Here is a 21,166-nt window from a genome sequence, read left to right as displayed (position 1 = left end):
TAGTATACCTCTATCTATGAATTGAATGTATTGTAAAATAATAGAATGAGAACAACTAATATTAAAAGTTAGTTTGTTAAAAGTGACAGATTCAAATATAGAATCGAAGACAAGACGTCAAAAGTTAGCTAATCTCAGTCCTAAACTGGAGATAAATAAACTCTCCTCTCGTTGCTGTAAACAATCTAATCGTCATCAACTAACAAACTGTCGTTAGTCAATTCATCTATAGATAGACACACATATATTTTACAGTATCGTAGGCATTTATATATTTTTAAACATACCATTAGTATAATTTGTGGGTAAAAATATGTGATAAGTGTCCAGCAGCTGTGTGTGACATATTGGACAATTTTTATTTGAGTCATCTGCTTCAGAAGATCCGGCACATTTTTTGCATAAAATGGAATCAAAACATGGCTAAAATAAATAAGAAATATAGTCTTTTTGACAATATTGACATTCGGAATCGAATATTTCTTTTGCTGCAATTAATCATATTGAAATTTGTTTACCAGGTCGATAATACATATTTAAAATTTACCTCCATTAAGAACAGATAACTCGTCTTCTAAGGCTCGTTTTATTTTTGTTTCTATATTATTTCCCATCAATAATTAAAAATTGGACCAATAAATCTGTAATAAATTTTCATCCAGGGCGTAAATAATTGTTCGATAAAATAAGAAGTATATTTACGTGATTCTTCTTCATAATTTTCCAGATATAGCATACCGTCAACTTATTCTAAAGCCGGGACTGTACATAAAAAGTCATCAACTATAGAAAATATTGAACAACAGAATGATCTAATATTACTATGAATGACTTTTTCTTAAGCTGTTATTCATTCACGATTATCTTCTATAGAAGGAGATACTATATGTATGAATTCTCGTGGTAAAACATGCCTATCAAAAATTAAATCATTTAGAGTACTGTCTGCTATTGCCACTATTCTATCTAAAAACTAAAGTTTATCAATATCCTCTAAACCCCATCAGTTCCACAAATGGGACATAAGATCTTTATCTATTAAAACTGAGAATTGGTGTTGAAGATATCTGAACTTCATTATTCGACCTTTCAAAATCTTTACTAGAAACTGTCATAATAGCTAGCAATTGACCTATTATAAAATCAAATATGTAAATTTGAATGTTCGTGAAACATAAAAAACGCATTGCGTAACGTACGTACACACACCAATCATTCTGAAAATTGGTCAGTATGCTTGCAAATACCATGAAACGTGGAGATATGATGAAAATTCAAATTTTACCAATCGACCCAATTTCAATAATTTCCTAATGGGAAGTTAAACATTCAAAAATCATATCTGTATTGGTTGACGAATTTGTGTTAGCAATTTTTAAAAAATCGATGCAATGTTATCAGCAGATAACAATATCAGACACATTATTTGTCTTTAAATATTCATAAACATCAGGATCATCAAAAACTATCAAATACAGTACTCTCTCTCAATAGGATCTCTCCCAATATTTCCGCGCCCGGATTGTATGCTCGGATCGTGTCCCCACTACGGCACGCTATTTCTATGAATTAAAAATTACGGGTAGACTCTCTCAATAGTTCCGCTCATAGAACTCCTAATTTTATCATTAAAATAAAAAATTAATTGACTTATTCTAATGATTACTATAAAAGTTTTATTATTTGGTCAAGTCAGAATATACTTTATTATAAATTATGAAATTACAATGAATTATGAAAACCAGTTATCTAATTTATATAAAATATGAAATGATTCCGATAAAATATTCGAGTCATTTTCATTTAAAACATTGGCGCTGTTTCCGTCATTTTTATTCGAATCGTTGAAATTATCACGCTCATTATTTCCTTTAATTTGTTGAACAATATCTTCATCGAATAAAATTTCTGAAAATGCAAAAAATTTAATTAGCATTATTGAATTTTGTGTATATTTCATTACTAAAATTTCTTTTCCTTAATAGAAAAATTTTTAAAGACAAGCTGCTACCTTTTGCTGTTATTTTCAGCCATTTATATAGAGTTTCTTCATTAACTGTTTCATAATCCTTTATGCTTTGAATAATTGTTAACAAATTAGTCAAACAGCTACGTTCGATTTGTAAATTATTTATTGACTCTGTATTAACTGATCCATCTAGAAGTGACGTATCAACTGGTAGTTCGTCAGTCTGTGTTGCAATTTCACGTTTTTCAATAGGCCATAGTTTTTTCCAACATTTGAAAATTGTAGAAGGTTTCATATCCTTCCAAGCATCAGCAACCAAAAAAATGATCTGCTTCTTCTTTATCATTGTTAGATGATCAATTAGTGTGATTTTATTTTCTTGTGCGTTCAAAATATATTTCGATAAATAATATTGATAATTTAATTTTAATGTTTGCAGAATGCCTTGATCTAAAGGCTGAATAATTGAAGTCACATTTGGTGAAAAAAAAGCCACCTCTATATTTCTCATTTTAATATATTTATGAGCTTTGCAATTGTTTTTTAACAACACTGCTGTTAGCGGAAGCTTTTTCGATTTTAAAAAATTTTCAACACTAGGAACAAATTGTTCAGCAAACCATTCTCCAAAAATTGTCTTATCGACCCATGCATTTTTTTGATGGCGATAACATACCGGTAGCTGTTTTTTATTATGTTCCGTTAGACATCGTGGATTTTTTGATTTTCCAACGAAAAGCAAAGGTAACTTCAAAGACCCATCCGCGATGCAGCAGGCTGCAATAGTAACACGTTTAAACTGTTCCTTAGTTCTCGATACTTGACTAACATTTTTTGGGGCTAAAGTTTCTTTAGGTACAACTTTATACTGTAAACTTGTCTCATCAAAGTTAAAAATTTGGGACCTTGATAATTGTTTCGTTGTCAACATTTTCTTAGAATTATTTTCATATATCTCTGCAGCGTCTTAATTTGCTGATAACTTTTCTCCTACAGGAATGTGGGTGTTAAAATTTAAGTAAACGACAATATATTGGATTGAACCTATAAACGAAAATCTTAAAACTTTACCTGTAATTGTTAAAGTACGAACATCTTTTCTCTTCTTCTATTTATCAAGCCACCCTTCGCTAGTTATAAAATCTTTCGATCCACCTAAAGCTTCATTTAAACATAAAGCTTTTTGTCGCAAAATTAGACCTATCACTGGAGCACCTTTCGCTTGAGCGTCAAGCAACCAAACATAAATTGCTTCATCAAGGTCTGAATTTTGACTGATTTTCTTGGAGGTTCCTTGATGTGTATTTTTTGATGTACTGACAGTTGTATTTTTATTTTTTTTCGATTTTCTCAGTGTCCGTTCATTAATTCCTTGTTTTTTTGATACTGATTGAATGGATTCATTCTGTAAATCTTTCAATATTTCTGCTTTTTCTTGATAAGTAAACCGGCATCTTTTAGTTTTGGTACATTCATTTTCACTCTTTTGATCCTTGTTATCCATCGAAATCGATGTTTCTGTTGCACTATTTTTTATTTTACGTTTTTCTGACATCTTTTCATATTTCACTTATATTTTATAAATAAAGAAACGAATATAATACTATAGAATTTCACTACAAAAGTTAATTGAATGATAAAGGAATATCATAACACTAAATCTGCGATCTGTGCATCAGAACGATCACTTTACGTCTAATTATGAAATAATAAAATTGGTCTCAAATAGCAAATGTAGTATAGCTAATAAAAATCTACCACCGGCTTTTTTTCCGAAAAAATTTTTCAAAACATGCGCTCGTTTTATGTTCTTATATGCTACGATACAACTCAATGTGCTCTTATTTTATTCCTACAAATAAACACCTCAATTTTATCAGTAAAAGAAATGTTTGAACTCGTGTTTACGTGTTCTTTTGTATGCATTTATTAAAAAAATAAATTTATTAAGATAACATTTAAAAAATACTTTACATGAATCTAAAAATATCGAAAGTTAATTATTTGAATTTTTTACTTAGAAATTTCCTATTAAAAACAATAAGCATATAAAGTACTTTAAAAAAATATATAAATCATGCATATTATTTGTAAAAACATGTTAAAGAATAGCGGAACTATTCGGAGAGTCCGCTATTCATTTTGAGAAGTAAAACATTAAGCGAGAGTGAGGGGCCTACTTTTCTGAGAAACATACTCCCCTACGATCCCGTACCCGGCCCTATTGAGAGAGAGTACTGTACTCTATTTTTAATTATCGAGGTTCCGACAAACATTTTCCGTAAAATTTTAAAAACTCCCACTCCTCGGTCGATAAAATTTTTATGAAATCTTTATAACTGGTTATTGGCGGAAACTTCATATTTTCCCTCCATGTCAACATCGGTCGTCTTTTAAAAGGAAGAATTTCAGCAGCTTCAGGATGTCTGTAAATTACAATTATTGTCATTAATTCTCAATTCAAATATGAGAATTGTATCATAAGCTAATAAAGTTTTTTTTTAATATTTTTATGCATCAATATTTATTATTCATAATTATAAATTTGAAAAAAGATATAAAACTTATTATTGTCTCAGACGATTTGAGAATTGGCTAAAAAAAAAATTCATTGTTAACATAAAACAACATCATGATGTAAAAATATACTTGCATGCTTAACCATGGATAGTGGAAAAAACTAAAGCTAAGCGTCCAGAAAAATTCAAAGTTTGATAAAGAGGGGAGGGGTATAGTATGCAAAACTGTAATACAAACATATTTCAATCGTACGTAAAAAATACTTACAATATTTTAAGATCGTTATATATATGTTTCAGTGATCACAGTTGTCGAATTGTTGCTTCATACAGAGATCTTTTAAAAACGTCAACTTCTTCTGTTTGATAATTTGGTGCATGATTATGATTACGAATCAATGAAAAAACTTTATGTCTATCTATCTTTGCTGTCGCTGAACACTTTTGTTTCTGCGAACTTTTGTTGCAGCAAAGATATTTGCGAATAAAAGAGTACAAAAATTTTATAGCAATAAAAAAATTTCGCGTTCAACATTGATTAAAAATTTCTATGCAATTGTTAATCTACACATCATGTTCAATTTAATTTTTTTTTTAGATAAACATTATTTCACTAAAACGTTTATTTGTAAGTTTAAGAAAATATGTTATAAGTATAGTTATTAAAATATGGACCGTTTGTAGATTTTTTTGACATCATGAAATTTTATATTAATTTATTTATAACTTTTCATAAAAGGATAGAATCATTCTATAAGTATGCAAATTTTTAAATATTCACAAGACTCAAATTAACTTTACTTTGGACAGCCCGCTCACTAGAATGTGTTCTTTGTCTTTTTGCAGATAGTGCTACTATTCTATAAAGTCACCCCCACTACCTTGTCTCGTTATCAGACCAGGCAGTTGACAGGTCGATAGAATTACTTCTTTCTAGAGTAAATCATGGATACTTTCTTTATTTTTTCATATCTATTTGAATATCTAAACTGTAAAAATATTTTCTTATGCAATGGAATCTGATCTTGCATTGAGAAAAAAATATTATAAATATTACATTGTTGTCTCCGGTAATTGGGACATAAATGCTAAGATTACATTAAATTTGAAATAGAAAAAATTCATTTTACCTTAGACTATTCTCATGGCGACCACCGGTGTAAGCACATCGTGGCCTAAACGAAAGCATTGTTATGTCATTTTGCTCTTTAAAAGTGTTAATATGTAAACCATATGTTTAACCTTAGAGACTTTAAGTTCCTCTTTTTAGTCCTAGCCTTTCGACCAATAGACAGGGATGAGGGCATCTTCGATAGAGAAAGTAAAAATGTGTGATTTATATAAAAACAATAACAAAATTTATTGAATGAAAATTATTGAAAAATTATAAAAACAATTTAAACGTTACCAACAGATGATTTCTTTTACTCTGGTCCAGATGAATTACAATTAATCGGTCCTTAGTCGATGCTCCAGTCAGCGCAATTATTCACTTTTACTCGCGAATTAATTTAAATATCAATTTAGAAATAATTTGACGATCAAATAAACTTTGATTTCAAGAGATGTTCCACGACGATCTGATCTCGATCTTACTTTTTCGACAACTGACTGATGCATCAAACCTTACGTATTTATTTAGTCGAATGTGACATAATTAGAAGTCCCTTGCTTCCCTTGCGTCTTTCCCTTTTCGGAAAAGCTAACGCTCTTCTTACGTCATGTACTCTTTTTTTAAAGTTTTATTGCTTTTCGCCACGTGGGTTTTCCACAAGCAATAAAATATCTAAAAAATGACTTCCTCAACTATTCTTCGAAATCCTTTCTATTTTAACGAAATCTTGGGAAAACTCAGAAAATAACTTGAGTAATAATCGTTAACCTCAATCCTTAAGTTTATTGCTATTCATTTTTAGCTTTTCTTAAAATATGTTTCAAATAATTATGTGAAATAATTAAAATACATTCAGACATTACACCCCCCGTGTTAGACGGAAGTGCGAGTGACAAAATTCGAGTACGACGTTTTTCTTTTGTTAAATTCAAACTCTTACAATAAGATTAGTAACACTTAATTCATACATGGTTAGTTATTTGAAATTTCTTTCTATCTGTTGGTTGACAATGATAAACTATTTTATAACTATTTTAGAACCCTTTCGAAGACCTTTTGGCAGCTTACTGATGGCTCCTTTGTCATCCTTCTGCAAGTTAATTGAAACTGAGTAGGCCAATTTTGCGGAAAGTTATTCATTTGACAAATACTCGAATTGTCATTTCTGTTCTTTGATTATCTATATCTGGATATAATGGAGAACTAGTTTCAGATGCTGTAACATCTTCTCCACGTTCAACGTTTATATTCGACATCTTTACATTTCGCGAAGAATATTTATTTGAATTATCTTTTGCCAAATGAACCAATAACTATGTAATTGAGTCCCAGAGGGCTTCTATTAATTTCAATGACCATCCGTACACGCTATGAAGTGTGTAACCATGTACAATGGTATCTATTATTAGTTTACATATTTTCAGGACCATAAACACGCCAATGAACCCAGCGCTGATAGTCCCAAATTTGACAAATCTTCTCCAGGTCTCCTCCCAGGCATTTTTGGCTATTTTTTCCAACGATTTCACATCCAGCATATTATAAATTGATGGCTTATTTGATATTGATCCTCTGGTTGCCTTTCCCGCAACTGTCTCGAATACTGCTGCCTGTTCCATGGTGAACATTATTCGATTCCTCATGGTTTCCAAATCTTCGGACGTATAAATTCCGCTACTCGCCACATAAACGGGATTTTTTGTATTCCCAAGTAATTTTTGAGTCTGGTTTTAGACTCATCGGTGGTACTGTTTCGACTGTTTTGGCTTGAACTCATAACATGTCTGTCCAATTCTATAAAATTGTAATAGTGGCGAATTACAAGGAATTTGTGCTGCATGATTTGTGATTATATGAGTTTGTAGTGATAACAAAAACTTCAATAGTACAATATGAATAACTTCTACAGCCAAAATTGCCATGAATCCAGGTCCATTCATGAATCTATAGGCGAATCCGTCGGGCTAGGTTGATGCTATAGCTAGGCTGTTCTGTAGAATCTCCTTCTCCAGCTTACACCTATGCATCATTACATCATGATATAATGTTCGGAGCTGACGTCTAATGTGTCTTTCAACATAAATAAATTTAGTATTAATATGAAGAAACATGTCCATATTATCGGTTGTCGTGTTGACTGTTTTAGTTGCTTCCACTTGACCGAGTGAGGTTCCAATAGCTATGAAAAGTTTTGGATGCTCAGTCTTTAATAATTTGAGACCACATGAGTCTTCAGCTCCAATTACAAATAATGAAAATGTAGTATCTTCCGACTAAACTGTGTAAATCGTTTCCTTTGTAGTTTCCAATTTTTGAGCTAATCAGCGCACCTGAATAAGCTCCATTCTGAGTTTATGAGCCTGCTAGGGTGATGCTTCTAATTGTAGTTGTATTTAAAAGTAAATAGTGCCATGATCGTGCGCTATCTGGCATACTTCCCTTGACATGGAATGGACATAATCCATGTACGCGTTATCAACAACCGAAACATGGGAATGCATTCTACAATAATGCACAGTTCTACTTATTTCAACTTTACATTGTTTTATTTCAACATAATCATATTCATCAATTTGCAGTAAGAAAAGGTTCACATTTGCTATTAGTACATGTTCGTCTTCGACATTGCATTCCTCAATGTCTAATAGAGATATCGTTGTCATATTCAACGACTCAGAACCGCAATCATACCCAATAATGGCTTGAACTGCTCCAACTACAATCGACAATAACAAAATTTAGGATTCCTGCATTGTTACTGAAAAAAAAAAAAAAAATAAACAACAAAAATTAATTTCGATAATCTAGATGCTTCTCCTTGGTTATTCGCTTTTTCGACTTCTTCAATTGTTCTTTAGCTTCGAACATCGTTATTTTCGACTTTTTTAGTCTATCAGAATGAACTATTTTTGTTTTATTTTTAATTAGTACTTTGACATTTCCATTAGGATATATCTCTAAAACTTCACATGGTCCATCATAATGATCACCTAATTTATTTGGCTTTAGACCTTTTTCTGAGATAACATTATCCCCTATATGTAACTCGATAGGTTTCATCTTCCTGTCATAATATTTTTTTGACGTTTCTTTCGAATCTACTAGATTTTCATAAGCTAATTTACGTATGTTCATTAATCTTTCTACTAAATCTGTTATATAATTTTCATACGTTGGCAGATGATCTAAGTTATACAAAGGTTCATTTGTCGGAGCGCGCGATATTTTCCAAAAACAAGTTCATAAGGTGTAAATTTCGTACCTTCATGAACACTCGTATTATATGAGAACCATTTGATTGTGGCCTAAACGCGGTTGTCTGCAACTTTTTTATTTTAAATCTTTTCAGTATTCTTTGCATAAAAGCACTAATAAAATTACGACCTTGATCAGTCAATAACACCTTCAGTGCTCTAAACACACAAATAAATCTTTTAATAAATGCATCCGCAACCGAAATCGCGGTCATATTTTCAAGTGGAATCGCGACACTATACTTTGATAATTGATCCTGAATTGTTAAAATATATTATTTTCCTCGTGATGTAATTGGTAATGGACCTACTATGTCCATTGCAATTTTCTCAAACATTGTACCTGGAGTATCCGTAATAATCATCGGTTGCCTATTTTTAACACGAGTTAATTTTTTTAATTGACAATCTGAACATCGTTGTATCAGACGTTGCACGTCGCCTTTTAAATCTTCCCAATAATAATTATGTTTCAATCTATTATATGTTTTAGACACACCTTTATGACCACCAATGGGTGAAGAGTGTGCTTCAGCAAAAATTTCATCACGTTCATCCGGAGGAACGTGCCTAATAGTTCCTAGACAAATAATTACCTTTATATTTTCATTCTCAAAAATTTTTTTAATCATTGATAAAACATCATCCCAAGGAATATTTTCTATATTCTTCGAATGAGCAACTGAAACTGTTTCAATATTCTTTTCTTTTAACATGGCTTTTAAATTGACCAAACATCGTCCTAAATGACTTTTTACTCGAATTATAGATTCTCCTTTCGATTCACGAATTATACATGCAAAATAAACTTTTCGATTAACCTTAAACGAATAAATACTTCCTACCCTAGGAGCTTTAATTAAAGGCATTTTATTAAGGTCTTTCAATTTCTTAGAGTCCTCATCACAAGGATGTCCACTCTCATCAACAAAATAAACAAAATTATCCTTTCTATACTGAAATAATTCTTTCGATAAAATAATATTCGACCTAATTTTCTTAAATTTTTGTTCATCAACAGCTACATCCTCCAATGAATCATCCGATTCATTGCCGACTCGACTTCAGACTCGGAGTCAGAAGCAATCTTTCTTTTCATTTCTTACTTTTGCTTGAGCACGAGGAGTAACATTTACAACATCTACCGGACTTTGCGACAATGCATCCTTGTTTAAATTAATTTTCCCCGGTTTATATACAACATCATAATCATATTCTGCTAATTTTAAACGCAATTTAAGAACTCTCGCGTTTGCTTCTTTTGCAGATTGAAACCAGATCAATGGTTTATGATCAGTAACTAATGTGAATTGATGCCCATAAATGTAAAGCCTAAAATTTTTAACAGCTTGGACAATAGCCTCTTAACGTTCTCGAATAAGCAATAGGTTTATCTTTACCTATTTCCCCTTGAGGTGAAACAGCACCAACAGCAATGCCTGAAGTATCTGTTGTAATTATAAATGCAATCTTTGAGAAATTTTTAATAAATCTTCTATAATGTCCAGTTAAACCAGGAATTTTTAATCCCACTTCATTTTCAGTCGTTTTAAAAACCTGCATATAAGCACGACTATCATTAACACATACTAAACAGTTTCCCAAGAATACGCCTTTACACGCTTTTAATCTTAGGACATAACCTTCGACAATATTTTTATTTTAAACTTTTACGAAAAAGGTTGACTCACTACGAGGGAGAATATACATCACTCCATCCTCGACTCTATTAGCTTTTTTAAATGGGTATTTAACATTATCTATTTTCATTACTTTATTTTTATAATAAATTTTTACCCCATGAGTTGCGGAAAATTGAGATCCTACGAGACCTGCATGCGGAATACCTAAAGTATCAGGAATCACATGCCATACAGTCTCTTTATTAAAAAATTTAACTTTTACACTTCCGAGTGTCTTTATTGGTACATTTGCAATACCGTGCAATTTAACCATGTTACTTTTATCAATTGTCGTGGGATCATTTACATAGCTAAATTTATGTAAGTTCGACGAAGCTCCTGAAAATTATCGTCATAATAACATTTTCATATTTATTGGTTTCGCATACAATAATATACTGTATATCGTCTAAATTTTCTAATTTCACGATCACGATTAGTACTCGTTTTCGGTTTCCTCCTCGAAAGTCAATGTCACTGGACGCTTTTGAAGTGCCTCTGACCTCGCGCGCATCTGGCGAGACACATTCGAGTTTTCCTGTTCGTCGTTTTTTTTAGCTTTAAGACGGAAATGAGTGGAAATGTCGTGACCAGATATTTTAAAAAATTTACAAGATTTACTTTTATTACTTTTATTCGAATTATTAATTAATCGACACGTTTTAGCAATATGACCATTTTTTCACAAATTTGACATTTTACGTTTGATAAAACTCCATGGACCACCCCTACAGCGTCTCAGGTGGACGGAGGAGCTGAGACGGGATTTAGTGCAGTGTTGGGAGAGATGCGAGCCACAGACCTCAGGCTATGCCAGGCGCCTGCATACTCTGTGGTGCGAAATGCACCCAGAGTTACAACATCTAACGCAGGCGGCGCGTGCATCACAGGTGCGGTATACTCAGTCTCGACAGCGGATACAAGAGAAGTCAGACTCTGACTCTTCAATATCAGACGCTTCAGAGACTGAGGACGAAGTTTCACTGACACCCGAGACAGCCGCACCGAGGTGAAGCATACTCCTGTTCCGCCTTTCTCTCACGGCAAAATCCCCATCTCCTCCCAACAGGACTTCACTAGCAGAGAGGGTAATTGTCTTCGGATTGATGTCCACGTCTAATACTCACCACGATACGCCGAATTTTTTAAGTATAAGGCCTGTGAGTATGTAAGTGATCCATCACACTTTGAATACGGCCGTGTTACTGATGCTAAAGGAGATGTACACAGGCAAAATGAGATCGCTCATGGCCATTAAAAAGTCATTAACAAAGCGGTACAAGCGGTGAAGGGACAACAGATTGTTCCAATCTGACCCTTCGCGCTTCCTTAAGCTGCAAGCTCCGGTCACTTATGAGCCTCCAAGTGCAGAAAAATGCGAAACTTACTGGGGCGAAATATATGGTGGCGCTAGTGCACTAGATGTAGACACTCCAGCCCTTCAACTTTTCAGAGAATTCTGTGATGAACATCTATCACGAATTTCTGAAGAGTTTCAACGAGTTAGCATTGATGGGATCAGGAATGCTCTAAGGGGCACAAAGAACTGGGCTGCCCTTGGGCCAGATGCAATCCCCACTTTCTGGTGGAAGAAGTTAACATCATCCCAACAGCATCTGGCTCGTATTTTCTCAGAATATCTAGAAGAAGATACACCCATTCCTGGATGGCTCGTTGAAGGGTGCACTGTGCTGATCCTTAAAAGTAGTGATCTGTCTAACCCTAAAAACTACAGGCCTATTGCATGTCTAAATACTCTCTATAAAATGTTCACTAAGATCTTAAACGAGAGGATCTTGACTGCACTAGAACCTGTATGTACACAGATAAACGAACAGCGCGGCTTGACAGGTTGCAAGGCGAATTTGGCCTGGAAGTTTTCAACAGAATCGAAGAAGGCCCCACATACAGCTCCTCAAAAGGAGAATCGTACATTGACGTGACCGTAGCTACTCAGGGACTGTCACAGTGGCTTGGCAAATTGTCGGTTGAAAGAGAGTGGGTTCAGGGTTCAGACCATTTGGCCATCGGAATCCAGCTTGGTCAAAGTGGAGTGCAGGGTGAAACTTACACAGAGGCAACTCGACAGTTTAATGTCAAAGCAGCCGATTGGGAATCCTTCGGTAAGTTGATGCCCGAGCTAAAGAGCAAACTTTCCGCTGGACCATTGCCGGACTCTCCGATGAACATTGACGAATTCGCTGACACTCTCGTGAATGAGTTAACGAATCTTTGCGAAAAGTCCATGCCGCGCCGTAAAGCACCATGAAAGCGAATCCTTGGTAGAATAACCATCTGTCCCGCCTGAAGTGCAGTGTATGTAGACTGCGCCACAGATTTTTTTTTTTTTTGGTGTAGGTGGGGCAAGCCCCACCATTTTCTTAATCCCCCGTCCTCATTGCTGAGATAAGGGGTTCAGGGGCTGCTTCCTCTTCTTCGGATCGTCGTGGATCCTTCGTTGTTTTTTTCCGCTTGGCTTTCTCGCGACGCCTCATTGTCGACTCCAGGAACCCCGCTATTGCGTTCCAGTTTCTGGTGCACTTGACCATCGTCTTGATGATGTTCTCCGGGTTGAGGGCAACGCCGATGATTGCCTCTGCTGCTTTCTTTTCCTTCTCTACAGCTGAACACTCGAAGACAGCGTGCTCCACCGTATCTCCCTCCTGACGGCACAGCTGACAGACATCCATCTGCCGCCTTTTGATTCCTACGAGGTACGATGCAAAGCTGCCGTTCCCGGTTAGGCACTGAGTGAGGTAATAGTTTACCTCACCGTGCCTGCGTGAGGTCCAGATGTTGAGATCGGGGATCAGGTGGTGGATCCATCGCCCAACCCTCTCCTGATCCCACCGGGCCTGCCATTTCTCCATGACGGTCGCTTTGGCCCTCCTCTTGGCCTCCTCTATCTCCACTCCTTCTTGGGTCTGAGTGAAGACCTCCCTCCTCTCGTTTGCCAACAGGTCCAACGGGGGCACGCTGCTTAGCACTTGAGCGGCAACTCCGGACACCGTCCTGTAAGCGTTTGTTATGCGCAGGCAACACTTCCGCTGGAAGGCGTTAAGCTTCCCTCTTACATTTTTTCTCTTGGTTGCGGATGCCTAGATTTCCGCGCCATAGAGGAGCCACTGAGCACAGGAATTTTCGTCTCAGTGACCTAGGGCCTCCCACGTCGGGCATTATTCTGCCGAGCCTGGCCATGGTCTTCTCGACTCGCCCCACACTCAACGCCACATGCTGCTGCCATCTCATCCGCCGGTCCAATTGTACTCCCAGGTACCTCAGCGAGTATTGCCACTGCACCTCCTCATTGAGAACGCTGACTATTGGCTCTTCAAACTTGTGGGCGTTAGTAACTAGTACCGCTTCGGTCTTGTGTGCCGCTACTGTCAGCCCTCTCCCTCCAATCCACCAGTATACACGAGACAGAGCTTCATTTGTTTCCTTCTGGACCTGCGGCGTATTTCAGCTTCTCACCATCACCACAATGTCCTCTGCAAAGCCGACAATGTGGGCGCCCGCAGGAAGATGGATGTCCAGGAGGTCGTCATACATGATGTTCCACAGTAGAGGGCCTAAGACTGAGCCCTGTGGAACACCTTACGACATCTCATGCTTCAGCGTCCTCTTTTCAGTGGTATATTTCGATGCCCTGCTACTGAAGTAGTTTTCGATTATTCTGAGACGGTACGACGGTGTCCTCTTCCTCTCTAGTGCTTCGATGATTGCTGGCCATTTTGCGCGGTTGAAGTTTTGTATGTCCAGCGTCACTATTGCGCAGAACTTTACGGCATCTTTCCTTTTGTGCAGATCCAGCCGGGCGAGGTCTACCACGGTCTAGATTGCGTGGATGGTGGATCTTCCAAACGCTGCGCAATCAGCCTTTCCAAGAGTTTTCCCAAGGTATCCAATAAACAGATTGGTTTGACATGCTGATGACACCACCCGCAAGATCTCGTTAAGGATGCCATCAGGGCCTGTTGCTTTATTGGTCCTGAGTCCTTTCAGTGCCACATCGAGCTCCTGGACGTCGAAAGGCAGGGGTTCCCCATCCTCACTTGTGGTTGTCCTCCACTGTTGTTGTTGAGGGTCTTCGGGGAAAAGGACCCGAATTATTTCCTCAGCAACGGATTCTTCCCTCAATCCGGGTATCTAGGGGCCTCCTAAATCTTTCCATGACTAACTTGTAGGCCGTACCCCATGGGTCTTCATCTACCTCCTAGATTAAACGTTTCCGGCACCCCGCCTTGCTCTCCTTGATGGCTGTAACGAGAGCTTTTTTCCTTACCTTGTCGACGTCCAGAAGCAATTCTCGGTCGGCCCTGCCCCTAGATCTCTGTGCCATTCTCCTAGATTTTAGGCACAGATGTCTCAGGTTGGAAATCTCCTCTGTCCGCCAATATTTGGGGCGTTTCCCCTACATTCCGCGTCCTGCGCGTGGCATCGATGCATCACAGGCTTATGACAGTGCGGCCTGAAGGGTGTTAATATCAGGACCCATACTGTCGTCTCCCTGTGGGATGTCATTTTTGGCGATATTGTTGAGAAACGCCTTGAGCTTCTTCGTATTCAGCTTCCTCCGGTTCCAACCTGGACGAGATGGCTTCTTCTCCGCCTCTTCTCGATGGTTGGCCTCTCTGAAGTACACTGAGATATATTTGTGGTCGCTCAGTGTGACCTCGTCGAGAACCTCCCACCTTGCTAGCTTGCCGCCATTCGATCTGTGGCGAAGGTGATGTCCACGATCGAAGTACGTTTGGCACCAGTCTGAGGAAAAGAGGCTCTTCTTGCACTCTCTGAGTTTAAAACCGTTTACTAATTGATGTAGCTTGTTGCTCTACTCTTTAGGAGCAAATTTCTGCCCTTTGGTCCACTTCTCATGCCCATAAGCCCTATTGCTAGAGCATGCCATCTGTACACAGTCAAAGTTTGAAGACTTAAGTGCTGATAATATTTGTAGAATTAACTCAGGGATTCTCGAAGAGAATGATAGAATACTCAGATTTCCCTCAGTAACTGGCGCATAGAAGAATGCACATGTGACATCTTGGGGAAGCTTGGTTCATTTTCTAACATAGTGGCAAACGGTGCGATCGAGTCGTTGGAGCAGTCCAAAAGAAACCTTGCCCAGTACTAGCGCATGCATGAAACGTGGAAGAAGATGAAATCGAAGTGAAACCAAACGTTGCTGTGGCTTGAGCGGGGCCTTGGTAATTCTGTCAAGGAACTGTGTCAGCTCTATCTTTGGTGATGCTGGACCCTTGATCGTAAAACCTACTCCTAAGTGCCTCTGTTCTGACTTCGAGTCGGCCGGACGAGCAACCTAAAACCTAGTGGACTGTAATAATTAAGAGCAGAATGACGAAACAGGTTGGATGCTAGAAGGTTGCTTAAAAAATAGTTTATGAACACCAAAACTGTATGGTTTTTTCACTTTTATTAACAATTACTCGTACAAGAGAGAGAACTAATCACTAAGGTTCATTGAGTTGTCCGTAATTCAACTATTTTTTTCACTTGAAGATTGTTTGCTGGTTAATGTTTCACCAAAAAACCGTCTCAAAACAGTGAATAGCAACATTTACGGTATACACTAGAGTTGTTCGGGTGTGCGATGTATATATGAATATCCGTGAGGCTCTATGGCGTCGACGCCAGTTCAGCTTCGCGCCCAAAGACACTACATCTGACTATATTGGACCACTGGTACTGATGAGAGTAATTTTGATGGTTCAATAATGTTCACGAGAGTTGACTGTGTATGATTGAGATTCTTTGTTCTCAAAAAAAAGGTGAGCTGACTGCAAAACTGCGAATTGACTACGTAATTTTCTACAGAGTTGACCGCGTGATTTGCCTGGAGCTAACTGACGTCACAAGTGCTCGACCGCGTGCTTGTTGGCGTCACTAGGGCCGTAGAGTTGCCTTCTGGGCCATGAGGGAAATACTTCCCGATGATTGGTCCAGTGAGTTGACTGACGCGCCGGTGGACAAGTCCGGCATCAACAATTTTTGAATATTTCCCGACTCACTGACTTGGGCCCCTCCAAGTCACAACAGCCTCGAAGATTTTTCTACTACAATTTGCTTAATCTTACGCCCACAAATTCTGAAGAGTGACTCGTTAATGACCTTCATTTTGCTAACTTTGCCTGCGAGAAGCATAGAAACTACGTAACACTTATTAGAAGCTGCGGTAAGTCCGTGTGCTTTCATCGCTGTATTTATTCGATCAAGTACACTTTGCATGCCATTTTCTTGTTGAAGAGATGAGACACAGGTCGTCGGCGAATGAGAGGGGGTTCACCAAAACTCCATCAAGGTTAAAGCCAAGATCAGAATCGACCGACCACTCCAAGCACCTCATCCATGACTAGATTAAATGCAACTGATGAAAAAGGATCGCCTTGCCGTACTCCTCGCGCTGGATATAAACACGATGAAAACCTTCCTCCAACTTCCAGGTGAGTATTGAATTCTTTGTAGAGATTTTCAAAATACTTCCTAATACTTGGTGAAAAACCTCGCTTCTGAAGTAATAGAGCTACGGTTCACTGTGTCGAACGCTTTCTGGGCGTCAATTGAGACAATGTGAATGTCTCTCTTGTCCACACGTGCCTTATCTAAAATCGCTGTAAGCACCACTACATTTTCTACTGTTCCGTCCGAATGAATGAATCTACGCTGCCTCTTATCAAACAGATCTCGTGTAATGATCCGATCTGCAAAAATTCTGTGAAGATCTCGTAAAACCACAGAGGAAATGGAGGTAAGCCTCAACAGAGCTGGATCCCGCGCTTCCTCCTTCTTTGGAATCAGGATAGTTCTTTAGTTACGCCACACAGCCGGAACATGCCCCCAGAGCAGCATAATATCTATAATGGTAGCAGCAGCCCAAGGATCAACCTCGACGTCGTCCCGAGGTTGTTTGCTGGGTGGGTATGCCTATTATGTTGACTTAGGCTCCTCAAGGTCGGAAAACTTTGTTTACACATGTAACAACTAAACGTATTGACCTGTACGACTACTGGTGAGTTAGCAATAGGTGTAACGGGCGAGTTGACATTGAACTGTAATGCTGCTGAGTCTGGAGAAGCAGAAACTATTGGTGTTTCAGGTGCTAACGATGGACCTCTCTGTACTTGGGTAAAACCACGTAGTAAGTCATTTATATTGATATTAATGTCTGTAGTGCGAGGTTCAGATGTACCCTCTGAAGCAGGAACGCCCTCTGACCGTAGCTTAGCTATTATTCTACGATATTCGTCCCTTCGCCTCACTCTCTTAATAGCCTCGATGCCTCTAGGTGAACTGAAGTTTACTGCACCCCGTATGTAGTCATTGATCCGTAGTTCGTCATCCGCCCATTGAACTTTACTGGATGCCCTTGCGATTGCAGTAGTGTTGATGGTGGTACCTATACGCACTGAAGTAGCAGAAGATACATTAAAAGATATAGAGGATGCCGTGTTATCCTGGGCAAGGTTAGAGGACACTTCCATTGCACTAGTAGTATTTTCATTATTTCGCATAGCACTAGCTGAAGAAGAAGAAGAACGAGAACGACAGTTTGTGATGGTGGGTACACGACAAGGGGTGTCATCTCTAGATTTAGCCGTGCGCGTATGTGTGTGACGACTATTAATATGAGTCAGGCTCTTATCAGGCTGCTGACTCATTAAACTTTGTGTAGATTAAATGTAAGACCTAAAAAGAAACAGACGGCAGTAACTAAAAAGAAGTGTTCTGAATTTTGCGCTTTATTCGACTCAATAAAAATGAACAAGCCTTGAAATTTGTTGCGCAATGTTTATGATCAGCAGTTTTGTTTGCAAGGCAGTTCACACACTTAAACTCTTCCATAGGAACTTGACAGGATCTAGAATCGTGCGGACCAGTGCGCTTTGCACAGCACTCAACAGAGTTCGGGCAATTATTTGACAAATAGCCAATCTTTAAGCACTTGAAACACTGCCGGACTAATATGTGATCCTCAATGCGTCATGAATTCCAACCAATGAATATTGTACCCAGTGAAAGAAGCTCAGTACGAAGCATAGGGGGAACCTCGATTATGACATTACATTGCTGTTGATTTTTCTTTGAAATGATGGAGTGCACAACTTGGACTTGGTCGCTCGTGTAGTTGAGGTTATTATCTGATATCAGTTTACCTGGATTCTCCCGTTTTTCAAGACTAATCGGGACTTCCATTACAATTAAACGTGGAAACAGTTTGTTAGGAATCTTTACTTCAAGGCCAAGTTTTTGTAAGGCATCACATAATTTAGGCTTTTCTAGGTCCACCTTGTCTACTGAAATTCGTACAGCCGTAGTCCGTGATCTAATAATCTATGCTACATGCATTCTATATTCCGAAGGCTCCACAGCATCTTTTATAGCCTTTTCTACCAGCTCACTTATCTTGAACTAAGAATCTGAACTTGCTTAAGGGACAATAGAGAATTCTACTTTACCCAAGACCGGTAAACTGACGCCATTGGCCAACTTCACCACATCTCCTGACGATTTTTGGCTGCGAACGGCTTTCGCAATATTTAAGCAGCAGGTCCATTGATAGATTGCCCCGCTACTTGAGTTCTACCTGTCTTTGATTAGATTGATTGTAGTTCATCCTGTATGATACTTCGGATATCCTCAATAATTTTAGCACGACCAGAAGTTATAGATGCAACCATAGATTTTAAAGACCCCAGTTCCGATTTGATGAGATTCAATTTACTATCTATCTCCTTATTCATAACAGAAATTTTAGATAAAACATCCTCCGTGGTATGTCCATCCGATTGATACTCCTTACGCAGATTCGTATAAAATAGAATCATCTTCTCAAAGCAAGCTTCTACTCCACTCATCGCGTTCTTAGCGCCCTCTCTTTCTCTAACCGATTCTCTGTCTTTAGCTTCATTATGCAGTGCTGGTATAAAAGACTTCACACTATATATATAAGAGTCCCACAAGTTCCTCAGTTCCTCTAAAATTTCGTCGGATACCAAGGCGCCCTCTACATCTTTAACAGTGGATAATTTTTTTATACGTTTGCCTGTTACCGCCATGGTTATTATAGATTGATAGAATTTTCAAAGTTTTTGCCTCTATAAAAGTGATAAATCGATCAGATATGTAGACAGATGAATATAAACAATTAATTAAAAGAAAAAAAATACAGGTAGAATTCATTAACAATTCACAAAAGTAAATTAAAATGTGTCAGACAACATGAAATGATCATAAGACGACAAAAGATTAATAGTAAATTTAGTAGGTAATTAAATTCCAATGTCGGTAATATTGCTGTTCTTTAGTATACTGTTTCACATCCAGATGACGCTCTAGGCATTATCAACGCGAAAAGATCTAACGTAAAGTGTCACTAGATAAAGGTAGTTTACTTCCATGAATTTCCACGGGTGCCAGTGATCAATTCTTGATGTCGGGAAGATTTTTTGAATGTCACATCTACATTATATAGATCATGAAATAAAAATCACCAGAAAGTTACTATAATGTCAAATGTTATGTGCGGTAAAAAAGCATTGAAATGTATCACCAGATTAAAAAAAGCACTGACAAAATGTCAATTTCATCTGTAAGCCACTATAATGAGTTACTAATAATTTTTGGAAAAAAGAAGTGCCTGCAACTGAGAGTAAAAACTGTAATGACATTTACCATATAAGTTGCACTTCGAAGCGTTGATAATGAAAAAATATAATAAATTTACAGAAATAAATAAAGCAAACTGCATAAATGTTATTGTTAGAAGTGGCATAAATAAACTGAACAGTTATTTTGTATAGAATAATTGAATTTTCAAGTAAACAAAGGAATTAAGTGCCACTGTGTATAAGCATATGACAAACGGCTATAATCTTTGTGTCACCATAATTTCACATAACAGGCAATTACAAGGACATTTAATGTCACAAAACACTCATTACACCGACATTTGATTTAATTTAAGTCGTATATGTTCAAAATCACTGATTTTTATGGAACACTTCACAAAACGACCTTAACGTCGCCATCTTAAAAAAGTCATAGTTACTCCTGCTATCGATGGGCAGGAATCACATTGTATCAACACCCGCGAGATCCATCACAATGCTTTGTTTTAATTAGACAGTCGGATTTCTCTGGTCCGTGCCAGTTCTGAGTTAAATAATTAATGGTGGTCATAGTGATTGATTGAACGAATTTAATTCATCACACAGCAAGAACGATTTATAAGAAGCTAAGGCACGGGACTGAGCTCAAATCCTGGAGGTGTTACTCAACATTCATTTAGCCCAGGCCCGGCACGTCAACCAAACTTACTGATCAAGCCCGACACACCTCATTCCTCAGAGCCAAACCTTATTTCGAAGTTACGAATCCATTTTGTCGAATTCCTTTACCTAAATTATTCTATTGACTAGAGGCTCTTAACCTTGGATACCTGCTGCGGATACGGGTACGAACCGGCGCGACAACTCCACGTGTCCTTCACCTAGATTTTCAAGGTCTATTAGGAAGATCTGGATACCACCGCAACTGCGGTGCTCTTCGCATTCTTAACCCTATCTCCTTGTTAAAAGTTTCCAGGAAATGTGAATGCTTATACAGAAAAG

Source organism: Chelonus insularis, unplaced genomic scaffold (genome assembly GCF_013357705.1).
Source record: "Chelonus insularis isolate UGA/USDA-ARS -01 unplaced genomic scaffold, ASM1335770v1 contig_35_pilon, whole genome shotgun sequence".
NCBI classification, from domain to species: domain Eukaryota; kingdom Metazoa; phylum Arthropoda; class Insecta; order Hymenoptera; family Braconidae; genus Chelonus; species Chelonus insularis.
Note: the sequence above shows the minus strand (reverse complement) of the source record.